This window comes from Lemur catta, chromosome 10 (assembly GCF_020740605.2).
Source record: "Lemur catta isolate mLemCat1 chromosome 10, mLemCat1.pri, whole genome shotgun sequence".
Lineage (NCBI taxonomy): Eukaryota > Metazoa > Chordata > Mammalia > Primates > Lemuridae > Lemur > Lemur catta.
In genome coordinates, this window is record NC_059137.1 from 43,640,563 (window position 1) to 43,664,650 (window position 24,088).

Genomic DNA, 24,088 nt, shown 5'->3' on the forward strand with positions numbered 1-24,088 from the left:
TTCTTTATCTGTCATTTCAATATTTTAATTTTGGTTGGTATTCATTGCTAGAGAGCCAGTGTGTCCTTTTGAGAGTGTCTTTTTGCTCTGATTTTTCATACTTCTGGTGTTTTTGCACTGATTCCTTCTCATCTGGAGCAGATATCACTTCTTATTTTTGGATTTTCTTTTGTTTAGTTTTCAATGATACTTCAGAGAGATTACTTTCTACATGTTTGTGCTATATAAACTCAACTTGGACACATAACTGAAATAAAAGATTTGCCACGTCTAAGTTTTAAATGATATACCCAAAGATATTCTTTTGTTTCACAACATAATTTAAATTTATCTTTGTGTTTCATGGTGGGTTTGATTTCTATAGTCTGATGTGGCAATGCATAGAGAAACATAAATAAAATATCTTTAGTTCACTATTAAAAAACAGACTATTTTGTTCTATGACACAGATTTAATTTTCTTAGGCCAAAGTTTACTTTTAGTGTTGCTTAGGCACACTCAGCTCAACCAGGAACTTCTATAATATAGAAAGGAGTTAATGACACAATTTGTCTTCTATGTTTAACTCTCATGCCACAGTTGAAAAAATGAAAATACTTCATGAAATATGCTTTTAAAACTCACATTCCACCTTGAAATTTTTCATCAACCACAAATAAGTAAAAAATATTATATGCACCAAAAATAGTCATGACTTAGACAAGAACTTTCATTCAGATATTAGTTGTTAATTATGAATGAAAAATATAGATTTGTTGAAATTGAGGTATAATTGTTAGAAATCTACTCCACATGCTGTTCTTGACTTAGAAATCATCAATGCCCAAAGCAAAACACTTGTAGTATTAATATCTTGTATTTCAAATAATAACAATGTAAATAATAACAATGATGTAATATTAACTAAACCAATTACAATAACAGAATGCTTCTTGAAGTTGTTATCCCAGTATACAATCACAAAACATCTAAAAAATGATAAAATCTGTGCTAAACAAAGGTTGAATTTAATATAATTAATATGATTCATATTATTCTGTATCACTGACCCAGAACTTATTTGTGGTACATAGAAATACTAAAGACCAAGCATCAAAACCCTCACTCTTCATTTAACATTCCACACTGTCTAACTTTAGACACTGTCCATGAGAACTGCAAAAAGCACAAAACATTGCACACAGGAATGTGAAAAGCATATATTTCTATTTTAAATTTATTTTTGCAATCAAATTGGATATCTGAGTATTTTTCCTTTTCTATGTACATATTGGTAACATTCAATTATATTGACATTAACACATTTAAGAGGTAAAAGATTCTGTAGTCATAATAAATATATTTGTAAGAAAGTCAAATAAGGTAGAAGCCCTGCTAGATATTAAGACTATATAACATATGTTTATATAAATTATATTTTATATCTCCAAAATATCAAATAATGCTATCAGTAAATGTTTCTGAAATATGTTGGAGGATATTTTATTAACTATCTATGCAATATTTACTTTTATATTATACAGTTATTCTCTTTTGTCTTGCCAAATTGGTTTAACAATCTTGTCATTTCTGCAGAAAGGGAAAAGAAAGCCTGATAGGAAAATTTTTATTTAATAAAATTAAAAACAAAATAAGTTTTAAGCTCACTCTTCAGTATTTTTTGCTTACATTATTTCTTTGAAATAGAGAAACATATTATGTAATGAGAATAAAATAAGCCTGATTATTTCTGTTGAATCCTGAAATTTCAGTGCCAGCGTTGTTGGAAGAAAGGTTTATTTTGGTTTCAATATAAACTGGTAAAAGAGAAATATAAAAACACTTAAATGAGTCTTCTGAAGTTTCCAAACATATAATTGAATTTTCTTGCAATATCAAGTAAGAAAGGTAGAAAAGAAATTTCAACACTGTTATAAACTCTTGAAAAATGTGGTTAATAATGAAAGTGCTAACCTACTTTTAAACTATGCAATAAAAGCTTACATGGAAACATAGCTAAAGTAGAAATTGAGGAAAACTTTTTGTTATATTTTCTAGAATGCCAAGTACTTGTAATACATTGCTCATATAAGAAAATTACTTTCTTTAGAGCAGTATTATTTAGTTTTGGCTATTAAGCTTTATTTTAGGCCGGAGATTTTCAATTCCGGTTTGCTTAATGGACAGTCTAAGGGGACTCCTTTTTAAGAATTAAAGATATAAATAAATTGCTATGGCAAGACCTTATACTGTGAAATTATGTCTGAAAGGACATCTTTCTTAGTGACAACATGATCTGAAAGTTTTACTGGGAAGATAAATATATACAATTTGTATCTTCTGAAAGAAAAATAAAACTGGATAACAATCAGAAGTAAAAATTTTAAATTGTGTTTGATTTTTGCACCCACATTTTTGGCTTCTTGAAAGTAATTATTTGAGATAATAGATTTGATGATTTTCAGAAGAAAAAAATTTAATTTATTCAGTTTATATTTTGATCCTGTATTTATACACACAAACTGGTTGAACCAATTTCAAGTTAAATCCAGGTGTTTTTTTTTTAAGTCTTTTTAATTTCTATATGATCAATGGGGGTTTGGAAGTATTTTTCCTATGATTGGCCTGGGTTTATAAATAAAAAATGTGGAGTGTTATTTTTTATCAGAAGACCATGCTTCTGAATTAGGCCATCTAGATATGTGAACTTAGATAAACACTTTGGTTTAACAGAAGAGTGATTCAGTTTTTCTTAATACAAGTTTAATAATAGGATTTTAAAACAGAATCCTTGCCAATTAGATACTAGGAGAGCTGTTTTCTATTTGGAATCTTCAGAGTTCTGTCAACTTATTGTTTAGTATCAATTTATAGGGCTTGGTATATATACTGCTTATTTTGAAATGAAACAAAGCAATAAAATATTTCAAAGTTCCTTATTCCTTTTCAAACATTTATTATCTCACAGTTAGGCATAAGAGTACCAGTTTTCTTCCTCAACTTTTTTAGCTTTTCTGAAGCATCGGGGCCAAGGGGAATTTCACTGAAAAACCAACTCTGAAAAGTCAGATTAATTGGAGAAAAGACATACAAATTTATTTAACATGTATACACGGGAGCCTTCAGAATGAAGACCCAAAGATATTGGGAAATTGTTATTTTTATGCTTGGGTTCAACAAAGTATGGAAAGCCATGTAGAAATATGACAGGACAAAAAGGGTATGGTCTAATGCTAATAGACTGAGTAGGGAAACCCAGGAAGTCCTGTCTGTCTAGATTCTTCTTGGCCTCTCTCAGCCATGCATTTCTTCCTTCTGGGAGTGGGGCATGACCCTCTCTGGAATGAGGGTCTTATGATCTACAGTCAAACAAGGTAGGTCAGATAATTTCTTTATGGCCAGTTTTTACACAAAAAGGCAGAGGAAAAGTTAGAGTCATATTAGGTTTTATGGCTGGCTTTGGGGTAAATGGGTTCTGGTTTCTATGACCAGGCTTGGGGAAAAGGGATTCTAGTTTCTATGGCTAGCCTCAGAGGAGAATGGGACTAAGAGACAGGAGGACAGAAGGTCAGAGAAAAGCTTTTGCTTCTGAGGCCCTCATTTTAGGATATTGTTTTCTGAGCCCCAACAGAAGTAAGAGATATTTTAACTCCTTTTCTGGTATTTTCAGCTTTGTTTCCAGGCTTCTACCCTTCTGCTTGCCCCTCTTCCTGCCACCCTCTCCTCTCCAAGCCTGCTCTAGAAAAGGAGTGACTACTCTGATTGATCAGAAGATGGGTATTAATTGACCCCATTTTACTAGTGGGTGGAGTAAGTGTGCCTTAAATTTCAGGCCGAAGTTCAGACTCATGAGGGAATGCTCATTTCCCTTCTGACTTCTCAGGTTAAGCAGTTCTGACCATCCTTATTTTGGGACACAGAATCCTTGAGCCTAAGTTTCATTTTCTAGTCCAGCTTTTAGTTAAGCACCTTAGGTTGGGCAGGAAGCATGCTGAAGATGTCTTTTCATGTATTCAGCTACTAATAAATCAATAAATTGTTTCCCATTAGACAATCTACTCTCACATTTTCAGTGCCTTAGATGGTAAATGGTAAGATTCGGGTACCAAAAGCCCACCAGAAATGCTTAAGACGAATAATAAATTTAAGTGTTCCTATTCAACAGACTCTTTGAGCCAAGGCACATTTTTGAAGTGTACAGTGCTAGAAAGAGAGAAAGAACCCTCTGTATTCTTTCTATTCCTGATGTGTTCGAATACCTTACACTTCTGTAAGCCATACAAATTAGGAATTAGTTAATCTCTTCTTTAATAGGACTAACACTGCTCAGAATATATTGCCACTTAAAACATGTTTAATATTGAATAATAGTAGGCAATCATCCAGGGCAAAAGTTTTTATTTTAAATTAGTAAGGTACAACTATAAGGTCAGTGCATTCAAAGATCGTTTTATTCCATTAGTAAAGGTAAGTTGAAATTTTTTGAATGGAAATAAATAATACCATGAATTTAAGACATGGTTTTTACTACTGTATATAAATAATCATAAAATATGATAGCTTATGTAAACATACATTTATTAAAATAATTTTTTCTTGGCATATAATTCTTGAAGAAATTTGATCATAGCTCAGATGCAAAAAATAATATGATGGGTGATTTCTTCAATCTGTGGATAAACTTTTAGGAGAAACCTAAGTTAAGCTTGCTTATTTTATAATGGAATGAAGAATACTGATGAGATTTCTGCCTATATTTTAAGTATTTCACTCAAAAACTCTTTAATGAGTACTTATTTTGTAACAGACCCTGTACTGGAAATACAGTGGAAAAGAAAATTGATCCAGTCCTGCCTTCATTATATATTAGTGAATTAAAGGCTAGAAAAGTGGCAAAGATGATTCTTGAACTCATTGTTTTCTAATGTAAAATTATAGCAGAAATTAATGGGAAGAATAAATCAGTGATGGAATCCAAAATTGAAAAAATTTCTATAAGTTAATGAAAAGAAAAACTAAACATGAAGTTGTGTGAGAGTCATTGTAGAAGTGGAATAACTGATCACATTTTCCTTCAGTAAGCCAGACTCTGTGTGATTTAAAGAGAATTACATTTTTGACATATGTGACCTTCTTTAAAAATAGTGATCTCTCAAACAGGGTGTCTAAGAGACGCTTGCATCTGCTTATTTTTCAGGATCAGACACTAATCTATGAATTTAAAGCAATTATTTCTCCAAGAATGTTGTAGAAATCAGCAGTATTCTAATCTGTAATTTTCTGCTGGGGAAGTGGGTGGTTAAGGCTATTAAACTATAAAGTGGTAGATGTCATGTTCTTCCTACACACATCACAAGTACCTTCAAGTTAAAAATGTTGACTTTGTAAATGCTGTAGTCCCTTGTACTGTCCACAAATCTGTGGTACCTGAAGAACGTGGGAGCAGAAATTTGTATTATTGCTTATTCATGAAAATAGCTTTCAGAAAAATGAAAGCCAAGATATTTGGGTATAATTTTAGTGCTACTGGATAAACTCAGACAATGCATTTAATCTCTTTCAATCACTTTCCCTCCACTGTTAAATGAAAGATTTGGATCTATCACCTCCTAGGTCACTTCATATTTAGGTTATTGATATTATTCTATGAGTATGCAAATATTAATAAATTTATTCTCTTATTTCTTCCTTGGAGAGCTATGTTGATCCAAAGCATATTGTTTAGTGATAAGCTGTCCCCCCTTGAGCTTGATGGGGAGTTATTTAAATCTAAGAGTGTTGCTCCATTAAAAAGTGGATTCTTATATGCCTGAAAGAAGGAAAAAAAGATATAGATGACTAAAATAAAATTAGGAAAATAAAAGCCAGCAATAAAATTAGTAGGAATTAATATCATACAGTCATATATTATTGTTAGAAATAGGCAGCAAATTTAACTCTAGTTTTTCAGAAGCCAAAAAAATAGAGAAAAATCATAATTTAAAAGATTTATTTAGTAAAAATGTATGATTTCTCCTGAGAATATCTTTTTTTTTTTTTTTTGCTTTTCTTAAAGGGAACAATATTTAATATAGTGAGTAACATCCACAATATCTCATAATTTTATATAGCTGAGTTTCATAATATTAGGTTATTTAGTATGAAATGTCTGATTTCCTTAAATATTAAGTTTGAGCATTGATATCTCTGACATTTCACTTTGACACTTCTTTTTTTTTTTTCCTTTTTTTTTTTGAGACAGAGTCTCACTCTGTTGCCTGGGCTAGAGTGCCGTGGCATCAGCCTAGCTGACAGCAACCTCAAACTCTGGGGCTCGAGCAATCCTCCTGCCTCAGCCTCCTGAGTATGCCTGGCTAATTTTATATATATATATATATATGTTTTTAGCTGTCCGTATAATTTCTTTTCTATTTTTAGTAGAGACGGGGTCTCACTCTGGATGAGACTAGTCTCAAACTCCTGACCTTAAGCAATCCACCTGCCTCGGCCTCCCAGAGTGCTAGGATTACAGGCGTGAGCCACTGCGCCTGGCTTCTTTTTTATTTTTATTGTAGAGGTACATCCTTATTCTTTCAAACGCATGGTTTGTCTTGTGCTTATCTTTAAAATCTATTTTAGAGCAATTTTTGTGAAACCATGGATAAGTCAAAAATTTGTGTTATTTTAGAATATGAGTTACATTGTGGAACCAACGCTGCACAGACAGCTCAAAATATGAATGAAGTGTTTGGGAAGAACGTGACTAATGAACACATAGTATGGGGATGGTTTGAGAAGTTCTGTTCTGGGGATTTTAATTTTGAAAATGAGCCACATGGGCGACCTGAGACCAAGGTGGATAATGATGAGCTGAAAGCTGTATTGGAAGTGAATCCATCTCAACCTACTCATGGATTAGTAACAAGGTTTGACATTACTATTCCAACAATATTGGACCAATTGAAACAAATTGGCAAAGTAGAGAAGCTGGATAGATGGGTTCTGCATGAATTAAACAAGCATCAGAAGGCAAATTGTCTTGAAGCTTGCCTTTCTTTGCTGCCATGACACAAAGGCAAACCATTTCTACACTGTATTGTGATGAGTGATGAAAAATGGATTCTTTCTGACAATCACAAACATTTGGCACAATGGTTGGATAAAGATGAAGTACCAAAACACAGTCCAAAACTGATTTTTTATCAAAAAAGGCTAATGGTATCTGTTTGGTGGTCCAGTGCTGGTATTATTCACTATAGCTTCAGGAAACCTGGTCAATCGATTACAGTGGATGTCTACTGCAACCAACTGGATGAAATGATGAGGATGTTGCGATTAAGCAGCTGAGATTGGTCACCACAGATAGGGCAATTCTCTGCAAGACAACACTCAACCACATGTTGCTCAAACAACACTGCTCAAACTATAGAGGCTGGACTTGCAAATTCTCTGTCATCCAGTGTATTCAACAGACCTTGCACCAACTACCACTTCTTGCAGGTTTTGGACCACTTCTTGCAAGGAAAAATATTCAATTCTCAACAAGCTGTGGAGAACAACTTTTGTGATTTCATTGCCACTTGCTCTCCAGGCTTCTTTGCTGCTGTCATAAACTAGCTACTGTTAAGATGGCAAAACTGTCGAGGCACATACCTTGATTAACTGTACTGCTTCTTGTTTGGGATATAATAAGCTAAACTTTTGATTCAAAATCAGACATTTCATATTTAATGACCTAATATTTTCAATAGCTTGAGAGTGAACGTCAAAGCACACATTTAGTGTGATGTTATGCCATTAAGCTAGGCAGGATTTCTAAACATTGGCTATAATGACATTTTGGGCTACATGATTGTTGTGCAGTGTTGTCCTGTGCATTTGTAGAATGTTTGGCAGCATCCCTGGCCTATACTCACTATAAGCTAGTAGCAATCCGCCCCTAACTCCAGTTATAATAACTAAACATGTCTCCAGACATTGCCAAATGTCCTGTGGGGTGACAAAATCACCCATAATTGGGAAACACTGAACAACAGTAATTAAATAATTACAGTTATTCAATTACAATTGTGAAAAATGTGACAGTAAAGAAATAAACTTGTCTTGGGCTTAAGAAATTCTTTTCTGAGGAAGTAAGACCCAATTGGAGACATGAAAAGTAAGGCATGTTTACTACTCCAAGTATCACATAAGGAGTATTCCAAACAGAGATATAGTACGTACTATGTGTCTGGCCATGGAGTGGGAAGGCAGGTGTGGACTGCCATGGTAGAAATATCAATGACTAGTATGACCAAAGCAATTTCCTTTCATTGTCCAACCAAGAAATGCTGACTGAGCAGCAGTCTCCTAGTGCTCTAGGAAGGTAAGCTCTAGATGATTTACCTAGAAATTTGCAATCTGCTAAAGGAAACAGAAATAACAGCAACAACAAAAACATAGGTAATAATTAAAGCTAGTTTGTGAGGTGCGTCCTCTGAGTGAAATGAGATAATAGAACAGAAAAAGGTCAATACAGTCTAGAGAGATTAGGAAGAGTTGTGATGGGAATTGCCCCTTGAAGACAGGTCTTATTGTAAGAACTAGATATTGGAATAAGGGCATTTAGTACAAAGAGAATGGCATGAAAAATGGCTAGAGAGGGAAATGAATTTACAAACTTGTCAAGGACACAAGTAGCTCCAAGGTCTTTTGTTAGAGACAAAGGAAGTTTGGGGCTTCCAAAGCCAGCCCTACCTATTTCATAGACCGAGAAGAATACAGTCTGGTTTGCTTCATTCTCTTAGAAACAGATTAAAACTGATATAAAAGTTAGCTATGAATGGGAAGAAAAGAATCTCAAAATAGCTGCTTTGGTAGAAGGCTGGGGAATGTTGGATCACTGCAGTACTGTCTTGGTCATTTTGAGAGGTTAGGGGGCTGAATATATAAAAGGTTTTTACTCTTTTTTTGGTAAGATCCTAATGCTGAGATATCCTATAAAGTTTGGGATCCAGAACAATTGCCTTAATTACTTCTCTCCTAGAGTTGGCTGAGAATCAAAGTGGGGTGGTATATTTGGTTAAAATTGAGATGATTCTCTTTACTAGCCTAGGCCTAATTTCAATTTTTAAAAATATAAACAATGCAGCAAAAATTTGAAATTAAAAGGACCTGGACACGAGTCAAATGCTTTTCTACTGACTTTTTATCTGATTTATTAAAGTCTACTCTGCAGCTTTTAGATACTGCCAAATTGGTTTCAGCTCTACCTCTCTGCTTTTAAAGTGAGAGAGTTGGGACTATCACATTGTGGCCAGAGTGGCAACAAAGATTTTTGGTGTTTTAAAGAAAAGGAGAATGTTAGCCCTTTCTATAACCTCTTCTGTGGTAGAAATGATTGACAGTGATGATATCCAAACACAGGTCATTATCTCCTATGAGGAAAGTTCAATGAGCAGGTGACTCTCTCCTTTCAGTAATTACCTTAACTATAAGCTGGTAGAAATTTTTAATTCTGATTTCTCACAGAGATTTTGCAATTATTACATAGTCCATCTATTCCAAGTATGTGGAATGTATCTTTCAAATGCACACAGGTTTTTATGTGACTTTGGAATAATTGTTAACAGTCAAATTATTTCCACCTCTTTTTTTTTACCAATGACAAGAAAAAAATCATAAAATACGTTGCAATTATTAAGGGCCTTCAGGTCTATGAAGAAGAATTTAACTGGAGATCTCTGTATAGATAGTTAAGACAGGAATAGGTAAGGAAAATGCTGAAAAACAGGGAGGTGAGTTTGAAAGAGATTTGATAGGCAAGAGGAAAACATTAATGTTTTCTGGCTGAAATGATGAATACAAAGTTTGGGAGAGGAACTTGGCAGATGCCCTTGGAGAGAGAGAAAATTAATGAATGAGGACAGAAAAATCTGCCAGTATGCACTTGAAATAATAAAATTTTTTTATTTATGAGTGCCAGCATTACTGGAAACATTGGGAATAGGCATAGGAAGGGAATTGAATTACTGTATCAGTACAAATGCCTCCCTAAACTATGTTTTCTTGTCTGATTTCTTAAATTCCATTTTCATTTAACCAATGGTTTGTTAGATACTATACTAGTCAAGGTTCTCCAGAGAGAGAGAGAATCAACAGGAGAGATATATAAAAGGACATTTATAGGAATTAAGGAATTGGCTGATACAATTATGGAGCCTGAGAAGTCTCATGATTTGTCATTGGCAAGTTGGAGACCCAGAAAAGCTGGCAGCATAATTTTGTACAAGTTCAAAGGCCTGAGAATCAGGGGAGCCCATGGTGCAAATCCCAGTGTGAGCATAGGAGAAGATGAGATGAGATATCCCAACTCAGCACACTATCATGGATACACCCAGAACCAGTGTTTAATCTTGTCACTCAGTGGCCCACTCAAGTTTACATATAAAACTAACCATCACAGATGCAATATCTTTATGTTACATCTTTCCTTCAAACTCACCTCATTAAATAAAGCTAATGGTGTTAACTGGGTTCATTTGGTTGTAAATAACAGAAACCAGTTCTGGCTGGTTTAGGCAGAAAATGGAAATCTGAAGAATTTATTGAATAGTCAAGCCTGACTAAGTAGGAAACCAGGCCAGCTCTGGAATGCTCAGGAATGTGGTCTGTGGATCAGCTCTGTAGCATACTTCCATTCCAATCACTCAGCTATCAAGAATCTCCTCTTTCTACATAACAGATTCCCAATTTCAGGGAGCAAGAATCTTACTAACCCAGTGGAGTCCATGCAACTACATAATAATACAGACTTCTGAAAGTCTCACCCCTGTTGGGAGGAGAGGACAATTCTCAGAATAAGGAGTCATTTTGGCCTGTGAGGATGAGGATCATGTCTTAGAAATGGTAGAGTGGTAAGCAGGAAGGAAATGCCACAGCAGCATGTACCTGCTTCAGGTATATAGAACATGAGGATTTAAGGTAGCAGCATGGAAGAAAGAACACAGAAATGTCAAAGAGCACATACCAGCTATCTTTTAAGGTTTCCCCAAAGCTATCATATCATACTTCTTGCATATCACACAGGGGGCTGGTAAATGTAGGCTTTATTCTAGGTGGCAGTATGCCCAGCTAAAAACTGGACATCTATTACCAAGGAAGAAGAGTAAAAGAGATATTGGCATAAACAACTAATATTTTGGCCACACTTGGGAAAGTAAATTTTTTATATACACACACACACATACACATACTCACGTACATACTTACATAGATGTTTCTAGGAACCATAAGGTCGGAAAAAAAGTCATGTCATGATTTACATTAAATCTGTATTTACTGAAATATTTTCTGCAAATTCTAGTGTAGAGTGATGCTTCATTATAAAGTGGACTAGAGTCAACTCTTCTTAGGAAATGCTTTATACAGTGTCCCCCAGAACAGATTCATGATGCACATTAGCTTATTAAAAGTCATAGAAATGTCCTATGGTGAACTAGCTTACTTAGTGTTAACCAGAATATTTCAGCTGGATCATGGAAATCAGTTTTTCATTTGTAAATTCCTATAATTTCATGTTTATATTTTATGAAACATTGAGCTAGCAAAACAAAACTGGAAATCAGAATAAAGAACAAGTTATTAAATTCATAAATTAAATTTTAACATAGTTTAAAAAAACAGTAGCTATATTTTTGTGTTTCATTATACAAATGATATTTCTCTAATATACTATTGTTGAAAATACAGAATTATAAAGCAGAAAATAACTGCTTGGTTTCATATCAAATTTTTTATTGTATTTAAAAAATAATTTATGAAGTAACAATAATTACCAAGTAATTTCAAAACTGAGTTTTAAATATCAAACCTATACTTTTCTTTAAAGCCAGTTAGAATGTTCAAACATAGTTTGATATAACTAATACAAATTACCTGAAAAATAGTTGTAACTGGGTTTTTATAGAGGCAGCTCTAAGAATTCAAATATTTTTACTTTCATGCGCCATCCTTTCAGCAAATAATTTGTCTTTAGTGGTCCTTCCTCATTTTAAATATAAAAGTCTCATTGAGGAAGTTGTTCTTTAATTTTCTTTAACAAGATAGAAGGGACATTAAGCTTAACAGGTCTTAAATGTCCCTGTGCCTCACACTTGCAACTAACAAGGGAAACTGGTTTAGCCATCTGGAAATTCCAAAGGCAGTATTACATTGTGTGTATGCTCTGTAATTGCTTTTGGTAAATTATCCTATTGATAGAGAAATGTGTACCCAAGTTCCATGTGGATATTATTTCTTTGAACATCAGAAATGATTCTAAGTAAATGTCTTCAAAGTAATCTTCTGAAATGAGTTAGCTATATCTGTAGTTTGTAAATTATACAACATGTACTATTTTCAATCAGTGACCACTAGAAATCAAAGAATTTGTATATTAGAAGGATGGCTTTCAAAGCTCACTGCTTGAAAAATCACCTAGAAATTAGTTTTATTTTATCTTCCCAGACACAAAGGTTTTAAGAGATGTGATGTTATTAAAATTATGTTTCAGTTTTTTAAATCAGCTTTTCATTTTCTTTAACTTCATGTAGCAGCATAGAAATTGAAAACACTTTCTGAAAGCTTGAAATTCCTAAATGAAATCCAATATAAATAAATCTGTGATTAAAATTCTGAAAGAATGTCATAGTTTTGGTTTAGTAAAAGATTTTTTTTTTTTTTTTTTTTTGAGACAGAGTCTCACTCTGTTGCCCAGGCTACAGTGAGTGCCGTGGGGTCAGCCTAGCTCACAGCAACCTCAAATTCCTGGGCTCAAGCGATCCTTCTGCCTCAGCCTCCCAAGTAGCTGGGACTACAGGCCCACCATGCCCGGCTAATTTTTTCTATATATATTTTTAGCTGTCCAAATCATTTCTTTCTATTTTTAGTAGAGACGGGGTCTCGCTCTTGCTCAGGCTGGTCTCGAACTCCTGAGCTCAAAGGATCCGCCTGCCTCGGCCTCCCATAGTGCTGGGATTACAGACGTGAGCCACAGCGCCCTTGGTTTAGTAAAAAGATTTTTAAAAAGTATTTTTATTACTCTTGTTTCTAAACATATTCATTGACATGACCATGAAGCCATGAGTGAGATTTGTGTGGATTTTGTCTCTTTACTGAACAAAGGCATTTTCCTTGCCTCAGTACATACAATTTCATAAGCACAATTTAATCTTTGATAGCATTGAATTTTGTGATATTTTAGAGACATTATTCAGGAATTCATTGGTGGTATATGAAGAAATGTCTTTGACTTGAAGTCAAATCTAACAGTTGAGTTTTGGATTAGCCAAGGTGATTGGCCTTGAGTTTTACATTAGATCACCAACTGCTGATCACTTCACCACTTTGATCCTCCATTTGTTCATTTGTAAAATTATATTATTCATCTCTGAAGCACGGTCTAGACTCAAATTTCTTTAGAGCTAAAGACTTTAACTCTTTAGATTATGAATCTGGAAAACATCAAAGATTTAAAAGATTGTCACTTAGTCTTGGACTTCCTTTAGAAAACTACTTTTTAAATAATCTATAGTAATTGATTTTCATATAGTTTGGTTTTTATCTATATGCATTATGCCACAAACAAGAATACTTAAGGATTCTCTGTTCATTGATTTTAATACTGGTTTTACTGTAGCTTATTTACTGTATATTATATTAGAACTATGTTAGCAATAGTATAAATTCAAATCAAAGGGACTATACCTACACATGGTTGTAAAATAAACAAAATATATTATTGGTATGCTTTCTACTGGCCTTTAGTGTACTTTCAATTCTACTTAAGGACTGATTCCCTTTATCAAAGTCAGGTCTCAGCAAAATGCCAGCTGTAAGTGACTGACAATAGTTTAAACCATTTCATTTCTTGATATTAAAAAGATGAATTTGTGGATTTTCAGATAATAGCCAATGTAGAGGAATGACATGTTTTGGACAGAGTACCTTCCTTCTTTTTATTGATTAAACAAATTGCATATTATATGTAATGTGTAAATGTGTATGTCATTGTAAAAATGCAGGAGATAAGCACTAAATAAAACATACATAATCCCTTCCCTCACAGAGCCTCACAAACTTACATCTAGCGAGGAAGAGAGACAATGAATTAAATTATCATTACAAAACATAATGTGACTTCTAACATTTTTATATCTTTTATTATAAATTCTCCATTGTTTTCTAAGGAAGCTATAGCAATATCCTATGCCATCATGGTTACATATTTATGACTCCTGTGATGGTCTGGTACAGGAACACATATAATAGCACTTAATATTTCTGTTCCTGTTCCTGGTACTTAATGTTTTGTATTACAAGAGGAGTCATAAGCCTCTTCTCTAACTTCTCTTTAAAAATACATTTTTTGTTTTTATTGTTAAAAATAAAACAATAGTAAAGGAGATTTTGATCAAAGAAAATACCAATAATTTGATCATCCTGAATTAAGAACTTTTCATATTTTTACATTCTTTTGTAGTAGTCATATATGGTTATACGTATTTTGTATGGTTATTAACGTAGTGTAACTGAGATTTTTGTATGTGACTGCTGTTACCAAGTGTTATTTTGTAAAATATTGCTATAATATCTTTGTAATTATTTCTTTTAGGGGAGAGATAATATCACATTATGATGAGATGCTATAATCTACTTGAGCAATTCTGTTTTGTTGAATTTTTACACTTTTCCTAATAATAGGAGTAAAATAACAGGATCATGAGGAATAAATATTTTTTATACCTCTTGTTATAAATTCTCTATTTTTTTCTAAAGAAGTTTCCTGTATATACCCATCATAAGTATATATTTTATTTTGAATAAGTTACTTCTTTTATTCAATAAACATTTACTGAATATTTAATATGTCCAAGGTTTGGGGTTGAACAAATTAGTGAGATTTAAAGCTAATCATATCTTTGGAATTATCCAAAGGGGTGGAACAAGATGAAGGCCTTTTGGAGCTGTAACAGAATCCCAGGGGGCACAGGAGGAAGAATTTGTGAGTGTTTTAGAAAAGACATTTCACAAATTCTATCACAGTGAAGCATTGAGACATGATCTCTTTAAAGTCTGGTTCCAGACAACATTGACCTCTATGCAGCATCCTGGTAATCCATCCGGCCTACTCCATTTCTCCCTGAGGACTGCTCAGGGTACAATCGGCTTTTCAAAGTGCTCTGCCTGTTTATTGATGTCCTGTCTAAAAAATTCAACAAGTAAACACATTCCTGGCCCAAATAGCAGTAACAAGGTGGCACAGCTGTAGCTCAGCCAGAAGATTATTTTAAAATAGTCTGGTGATATAAAGGCCGACTATTTTTATTTGAATTTGAAGAAGAATCACCAAGTAAACAGAGCATCTTTCATATCAACTGCTGTGGTGGGCCAGCCTACATACAAACGCTGCACTAATTTAACCCTTTTACATTTTTCCTCTCACATTTATTACATTTCAGGGCTTTACATATGCTCTCTTCCTTAATCCTCACAACCTATGGGAGAGTTATTAGCTCCTCTTTATAGATAAGGACATAGACACTCAGAGAAGTTAAGCAATCTGTTTAATATTACACAGCTTGTAAATTGTGAATCTGAGATTCAGACCTAGAGCTGCCTGACTCTGAAAATTCTTTTCACTGGGTGCCACTGCTCATATTGTTACTTTGAAGTTTATATATTTTCTCAGATATTTACACATCTGTAAATTGGCCTTTGCTTTTTTCTACTTCTTATTTATTCTTCTACCTGGTAAAGCAATCACTACCTAACATTTATCTAACATTGATTATATTCTATGCCCTAAACAATTACCTAATTTAATCCTGACAACAACCCTGAGAAGTAAATACTATTATCATGACTATTTTATAGTTCAAGGTTTTGAACCTTTAGAGAAGCATAGTGACATGCTAAGATCCTTCAGCAATTAGGTGGAAGAGTTGGGGAAAGATAGGAATGAATGAATGATCTCAATAGGTGTTCAAGCCAACTGTTACAGAATCAAATAATTATATTGATCACCATTTAGATCAATAGATTTGGGGCCTTGACTATATCTTTAACTCCTGAGTGGGCTGAACTGGAGACTCTGGTGAGCCTGGCATCAAGTAGCCTTAGACTCAGTCTACATGCAACAGTAAAACATTGCTGAGATATGCCAGAAAAATAATGGTCAGCAATTAACTCCAGTTTCCACCTTTGACTGCTACAGTCTGTGCTACCAAATTTATAGTGGAGGCATGAGAGTCATCTGATAATTGTATGAGATAAAACTTTTAAACTGAATAATGCATGGTATAATGCTATTTACCTAGAATGCGATTTTAAAATTTTATTCCTATAGTCACATCTATCCCAAGTGAGAGTTGGCTAATGATGTCTAATTAGTAGTTAATAAATACTGAAATAAAAGATAACTTCAAATACAGTCATATATTGCTGACTGATGGGGATATGTTCTGAGAAATGAGTCTTCAGTCAGTTTCCTCAGTGTGTGAACATCACAGAGTAAGCTTACACAAACCTAGAACAGTGTATCCCACTACATGCCTAGGCTATAGATATAGCCTATTGCTCCTAGGCTACAAACCCAGACAGCATGTTACTGCACTGAAAACTGTAGGCAATTATAACACAGTGGTAAGTATTTGTGTATGTAAACATATCTGAGCATAAAAAAGGTATAGTAAAAATATGGTATTATAATCTTATGGGGCCACAGTCCTGTATGCAGTCTGTCATTAACTGAAATGTTGTTACTTGGCACATGACTGTAATTAAAAATGTTATGTTGAGTGTTTATACCACATTCCTTACATTTCAAACATTTTAATTTATATGTTCAAACTTTTATTGAAACAATTTTTCTATATCTCAACAGATAAATTTTGAATAAATAATTTTAAACGATTATTTTGTAGTGTAGACCATTAAAGTATTACCTTATCCAGGATGCCTTGACATCTTGACCAGATCCTGCCCTTGGTAACAGTAAGCTTGTTCCACCCTCTCTCATTCCTCACATGGTTCAGTGATGACCACCGCCTGTAAGATACATACAGTCCAAGTTACATCCTTTGTGTTCAAAGGGAACTAAGGGAACTTAGAATTCTTCTCTGTTTGGAAAGAATCAGAAGATATGAGGTATTAGACTCATAATTAATATACAAATAGAATCAGAATTGATTTCTGTAAATACAAAAAGTTAGGAACTTTTAGAAAGCCACACTGTCCACTGGCTTAAATATTTTTTTCTGGAGATTCACTTCAGTCCTACTACAATTTTCTTAATGGCTGTAAAGTACAAGCCCCTGAACCCAGGTATCACAATGAATACAGTTAATAGGAAATAGTTCTTTCCTCAATTATATCTTCTAGAGGCTTGACAGAAAGAAATAACTGATGGATCAGGAAGAGCTTTTTAATTGCCAGTTGGAACTGCAGTCTACTGTGTGAGGACAGAATTTGTGAAGATCATTTATGTTGGTCTGATTAGAAAAGACAGAAGCAGCCTTTGAACTATATGTATCTTAAGGGATATAGAATTTACTAAGGCTTGAGTGGAGGGCAATGGCAGAGGAGCAAGAGTAGGAAAAGAAGGAATACTTCAGGTGGAACATTTACATGAGCAAAGGTATGGAAGAAGGCGGTGCACAGGGTTGGCTGGGAAAGACTTGTAGTTGAGAGTGGTGGGGAGTGGAGCTGATGCCCCTTAGAAGGAGTCAGGGATTATAGACTGCAGGGGTAGTGGCTTCTTGGGTTAGGTTTTTGTGTAAGGCTATGGAGTGATATCATGTCAGGAGCATTTGCTTTTCTATATTCCTCCAGCAACGGTAGAGCAGCCCCTTATGGACTGTTTGCCAGTTGGCTGTCCAGAGCCAGGTGAGCAGCCATATAAAATGGAACACAAAAATGGGTGCTATATATTCCTTTCCTTATCTTACTAATATACTACTATGTATGGAATATTTGACTTGTTTTCAATGTACTCCAACCCCAAATATTTCAAAAGCTGAACCATAAACACCCAGCCATTTTCCCATCCTTCTATTCACCCAGTACATCTTGAGCTCCTGCTGTGTTCCAGGTTCCACTGAGATTGCAAAGAAGAATTAGAAGGGTCCTGACCTCCAGAAGTTCACAATAGTCTAGTGGGTGGGTAACAGATATGTCATCAAATAATTAAAATTAAGTGTGTATGATGTTCCACGGAAAACAGAGGGAGACAGCGCATAGCTATGAATTCACAGTAAAGATGACTTTATTTGAATTATGAAGAATAAATAGATACTTTCCACGTGGAGGAGGAGAAAGAATGACAGTCATTGATTGAACTCGGCTATGTGACAAGCACTGGATTGAGTCTCATTTTCAATAAGATAACAATTAATCGTAGGAGCAGTAATATTATCTCCATTTTGTAGATGAAAAAACACAGAATCAAAGAGGGGAAGTGACTCTTTAAAGCCACCTGAGCAGTGCTGCAAGAACCAAAATCTAATCTCAAATTTCCAAAATCAAGAGGTTCATAGTATTTCCACTGTGATATCCTTAAGAAGGGAATATGCTTTTTCCAAGTATTGCTTGACTTTAACAGAAAGAGGAAAATAAGAACAGGAATGACTCTCAGCTGTGAAGCAAGCAGAACTTAGCTAATTCGCATCACCAGCTGCAGTGGCTTAAGATTGATGTATACTTTTTCAGTCTTCTCTTCAACAGCAGCATTCACCTGTCCTGTTTTCTATTTTCTCAAAGTCTCTTGATCTACCTCTATGGTAATAGAATTAACAGTTTTAAATAGATATTACAGATAGCTAATCTGTAAACAAATCAATACAAATTTCCCAACCTAATGTCTTTTCCACATCAAAATCATTTCCCTGGCATAGCAATTTCCATAAAAATATGAAGTCAATCACATATGTAAATTTCTATTGGCTATAATAAAAAATTAAAAAGCCAAGTGAAATTAATTTTATTAATATATTTTATTTAATCCACATCCAAAATACTATCATTTCAACATGTCAACATTAAAATTATTATTATGGACTAAAAGGCTCTAGTTAGATGATCTTAAGAAATAATATATATATATTTATATACATGTAATTTAGGAGCATATAGGCTTCTGGAAGAACTGATTTCTTTAATATTGTGTAAAAAATAATGATTTAGACCTTTGTATTTCATGTAAAACAATTGAACCCTCTGCATTTGCATTTCTCTGCATGATCTGCATGGTCTGGGGTTTGTGAGTTGAGCAGAGCAGGAAAAAGGCAGGGTGTGTACGTCTGCAGTCTGTGCCACAGGCACGATTCTTTGTTAGCCAAAACACAGCATAAAAATTCATGAATGCCCTCCACTCCATTCTTAGCTAATGTCCCATTTGTATATAATGTTATAGATGCCATTGTAAATTACCCTTAAATTAAGGATTGCAATGTCTCAATAACAGGGTCAAGTTAATAACTCGAGTTTAAAAGGAAGACATCAGCCTTCCTAATGCTGAAGCAAATACTGTCCAAATGAGTAGACCACTATGGCTTTAAGTCTTCATTAATATAGTAAAATTATTAGCACCTTGTTACCCAGAGAATATCTAACACAGGCATGCAATTGCTTTTTTATGATTATTACAATAGTGATTTATTCTCTTTTAACTCCTAACCATTCTCTTTAGAGAGTATTTTCTTCTAATGTGTACAGAGAAGCCTTAGGCTCATGACAATAATATTTACTACTCTCAATATTAGGATATTCTCCATTTTGTACCCATTTACAACATTCATAAAACATCTGCCAAAATGCTGAAATCAGCTTTGAGAAAGTAAACTGATGGTGCCCTGTTTAACAAGGAGGTTTGAGAGTCTAGGGTTGGGCAGGCTGTAATTACTCCAGTTCTCACACTATAATCTTTATCTTTAGCATTGGGACACATGGTGAGTGGAGAAATGAAACATTGATGCCTATACAATGTCTCCTGTGAACGAGCAATTGTGCTAAACGTGAGTGAGGCACAGTCACTTCAGAAGCAGAATTGAAAAATATTTCAAAGAGGACTTCTGAAGTTAAAAACCTCACAACCCATGATCATTGTTTTAATGGTGAAGTAATGTGTCAGTAATGATAGCCTCTATTTCCGTTTTTGTACCCTAACAACATTTGCTAGTGGTGGTCATATGCCCAAGTTGAGAAATTAGAAATCAAGGATTTAAGTAAATAGCTAACTTGCCTAAACTCACAGAGAACCAAATGTAGAAACATGCTCTGACAAATAGTCCATAGTCTAGAATATCATGCTGTAGCCAATCAGATTAGGGAGAATTTAATATAGCAAGAAACCACTCAGCTGCATTGAGTCAATCCCCAAGGGTTCCATTAAAATCAGATGAATCAGAGCAGTATGGCTGCTAATCTTGTGTTCATCCAAATTGTATGTGGATAGCTTGAGTTTGCAGATTCAAGCTGAGAAAAGCCTAAAACACAGTTTCTCAGATATTTAACACACAGGCTGATTGGCACATTTCAAAATGGGCTTCAGTTAGATTAACCGAACCCATTTTACCAAAAGCTTCCTGATCCCTTTCAGATATACATTTAGAGAAGTCTTCAGTACTTTTTTGAGAGTTTTTATTTTTTTGCTTTTGATGACTCAATCGGAAGGTCGATGTAAAGAATTTACAAAGATTCAGTCTGTTTATTCAGTGCGTTTGATCTGTGCCTGAGTCCATCAAAGGTGAAGCACAACTCCACAGTGTTTTGCTTTGGTTGAATACTTGTTACTCATGCATTTTGGCATAGACTTCATCAAGTCTCTTTGGATTAATTTTCTCTCAGCTAACAACTGTAAATCATGGCACTCTAATCATTAAAAAAGATTTTTTTCCTGGTTGAGATGAATATTTACTTGAAGATGCAGCAGTGTGCATTGGAAAGCATTTTTATCAGCAAGGATAATGGAAGATTTCTTTATAAATCATTGCATGGGAGACAAGCAGTCAGAGTTTAGCTTTACAAATAGGAGGAATTGAAGCAGCACTTAGCAAAGTATGCCTAAGGCACAGGGGATACTTGAAAAAATTTAAATATATATCATTTAATCATTAAGTACCCAATTCTGGTAAATTTACTCATGCAAAATTTCTATTGATTTCAAGCCATCTGAAGTAGTGCATAGAATTAAATTTTACCTAGGTCTGCAAGCGCATTCCGTGACCACTCAGAAATTGATACTACTCATGAGATAGAAGACAAATGTAGCAATTTTTAGGCAAGAGACATGCAAATCTCGCAATGGAAAATCTGAAATTGTCTTTGGAATAAAATTTGCTACATGATATTTCATTTTAATATTATATCAATTGTAATTTATTTTAAGGAAAAGGCACTTGATGTATGTTAATTTTAGTGAAGAATGATCATGTTTTCAATTTTTCAAACAGTCTTTGTTTCAACGTTATATTTGTTGTCTTGGTTTTCACATGTAGAATTTCTTATCATTGGAATGTGAAAGAGAGAACAATGATTTGGGGAGAAAAATAGCATTTTGTTGATTACCTGTTTTGAACTAAGATTACAATAAATATTTTTATGCAATTATCCTTTCAGTTTAGCTGATGAATGGTCCGATACCCATCTAAATAAACACCCATAAAAGTTCTCAATTATAAAGCAGAGCCAGGATTTCTCTAGAACCAGTATTCTGGTTAACAGGCACTGCAAAAGAGCAGTGAAGTTGAATTTCTAGAGCTACAGCTTTATTTTTGTACCACCCAACTTAAACCAGCATTTACTGGGCAAAATTTTGTGCGAAGTGCTATGGCTGCATAGTTTACAATTAAGTAGGTGATTAGATAATTATATAAATAACTTGTGCATGTACATGTAATATGCAAGGGACCACTTCCTTTTCGTCCTCCTCAAGTTTGGATTAGGTGTACCTTCTATATGTCCCACACAGCATCTATACAAGTTAGGATAGTTCAGGTTATGCTATAGTAACAAACCCCAGATTTCAGAGGTTTAAAATATTAAAAGTTGATTTCTTGCTCCTGCTACATACATATCACAGGTCTGATGAGAACCCTGTTCTGTATTGACTTCACTGCAGGACCCACATTTCCAGATCAGCCACCCTTGGGAATGATGTCAGTTATGGTAGAAAGGAAAAAGAGAAAAGAGCATGGTAAATTGCATCCTGGTTTTTAAAGATTGTAACCAGAAATGATTCGTGATACCTCCACTCCATATCATTGGTCAGAAAGCCACAAACTAACCTTAATGGGGCAGGATATATAGTCTCTCATGTGCTTGGAAAGAAAGAGTATTTTTGACAACACTGACCACCATAGCACTCTTGTCTTTCCTCTGGTATAGGACTCATTACCCTTTACAGAAATTGTTTTGTTTTGTTTTTTAACAGAAATTCCATGATAGTCACAATCTTTACTGTGTCTCCCACACCTATCACAGTGGTTGACATATTCATTATTTCATGAATGAGTGGAATTTTCTGTTCTATTTGCAAATTCACAATAATTAGCATTTTAGAGTCTATGGTCAGCTAAGCAATTTAGAACGTCCTATAGTTTCTGCCTTAAAATCTCAAGACATACACAAAAAATAACACCTTGGGCAATTCCCACATACCTTGACACAATTCAGGAAAAAAAAAGTCAACTAAAATTCCGATGCTGTATAGACCCCAAGTTTAACCTCGGAAAATGATTGGAAAATCTCCAACCATCTTTCATGAAATGATGGCTTATTTTTCCTGCTTGTCTAACCGTGCTGCACCAATCACATATAAACAGACTCATCCAAAGGACATTATCATCAATTACAGAGCGCTCTAACAACATTCTATCTCAGAAAACTTCATAGCTTTCTCAAGTGTGATTTCTTTCCCCTTTTCATCTTGAGATGAAACACGGATTGGTACAGCCCATATCAACACTGTTACTTGGCATAAAACCATGTGTTGTCTCACCCTTATCCTACAAAAGAATATCATTATTGTGTGACTTTTGGAATTGAGTTTATCATTTTTCAAACCTCAGTTCCTAAAGGTAGTATTTGGGGCAGATTTTAGTACTTCATAACCCCTTCAATATTTTTAAAAACTTTTAAAAATTGGTATATTTACCAAAAGTAAAGTGAAACATGCTAATGAAAAGGTCAAGTTCTTTTGCTTGAAACTGGAATTGTATTACTGACCCTCACAGATTTCTCTTCTCATTAGAAGTTGTAATTGTGATTAAGTAAATTTTTTCAAAAGATTAACTCTTATAGATTTCAGATTGTTTGGAAAACAAATGTTTTTTAAAAAATTGGGATTGATGAGAATTGTATATATGATAGGTAATACTACACAAAGGCAACTTCTGATTGGTTTGTATGGACAAGAGTGCTTTGCAGGTAGGAGATGGAATGCTCTAGGATGCCAGCCCCATTAAAGCTTTTTCCCAGACACTGTCTCCTGCTAGCCATCTTTGTGGAGTGAGCAATGGGCTAGCAACCCAATTCTTTTGAGCATAGATTATTGAGGAGGGAGTGGAAGAAAGAGAGAGAGAGAGAAGTTAGAGGAAAACAAGAAGAGAGAATGATCTTGTTAGAATAACCTACTATAAACAATGAACTCTTACAGGATTTAAGTAGAGTCAGTGTTTACTACACTTTTTAGGAAACACATCTTATAGACAGCTGTTTATGGACTGGATTTTTTTTCTCAACATTTAGCATGTCCTTATGGTAGTAATCTTGTCACTCATGCAACACTGAAATTTGTTGTAATGGATCCTTCTTTAGACATATTAAGACCTCTAAGAAGAAAAACAAAAAAGAAAAGAAAATGAAAATACAAAAACAAAAAGCATTAACATATTCCCCACTTCTCCCTAAAGAATTGGCTTTGCTTGTCTTAAAATGAATATGGCATCATATTCTGAGTTCTACTTGCAATAACTGTGGGTCTTCAAATTCCTTACGAAATGTGGCTTTTTTATTAGTGTTGTTTCATAAACATTTGATCACTTAAAATAGGCAATAACACTAGTAATAACTAACATTTGGAGTACTTACTATTGCAAGATACTGTGATCCCTAA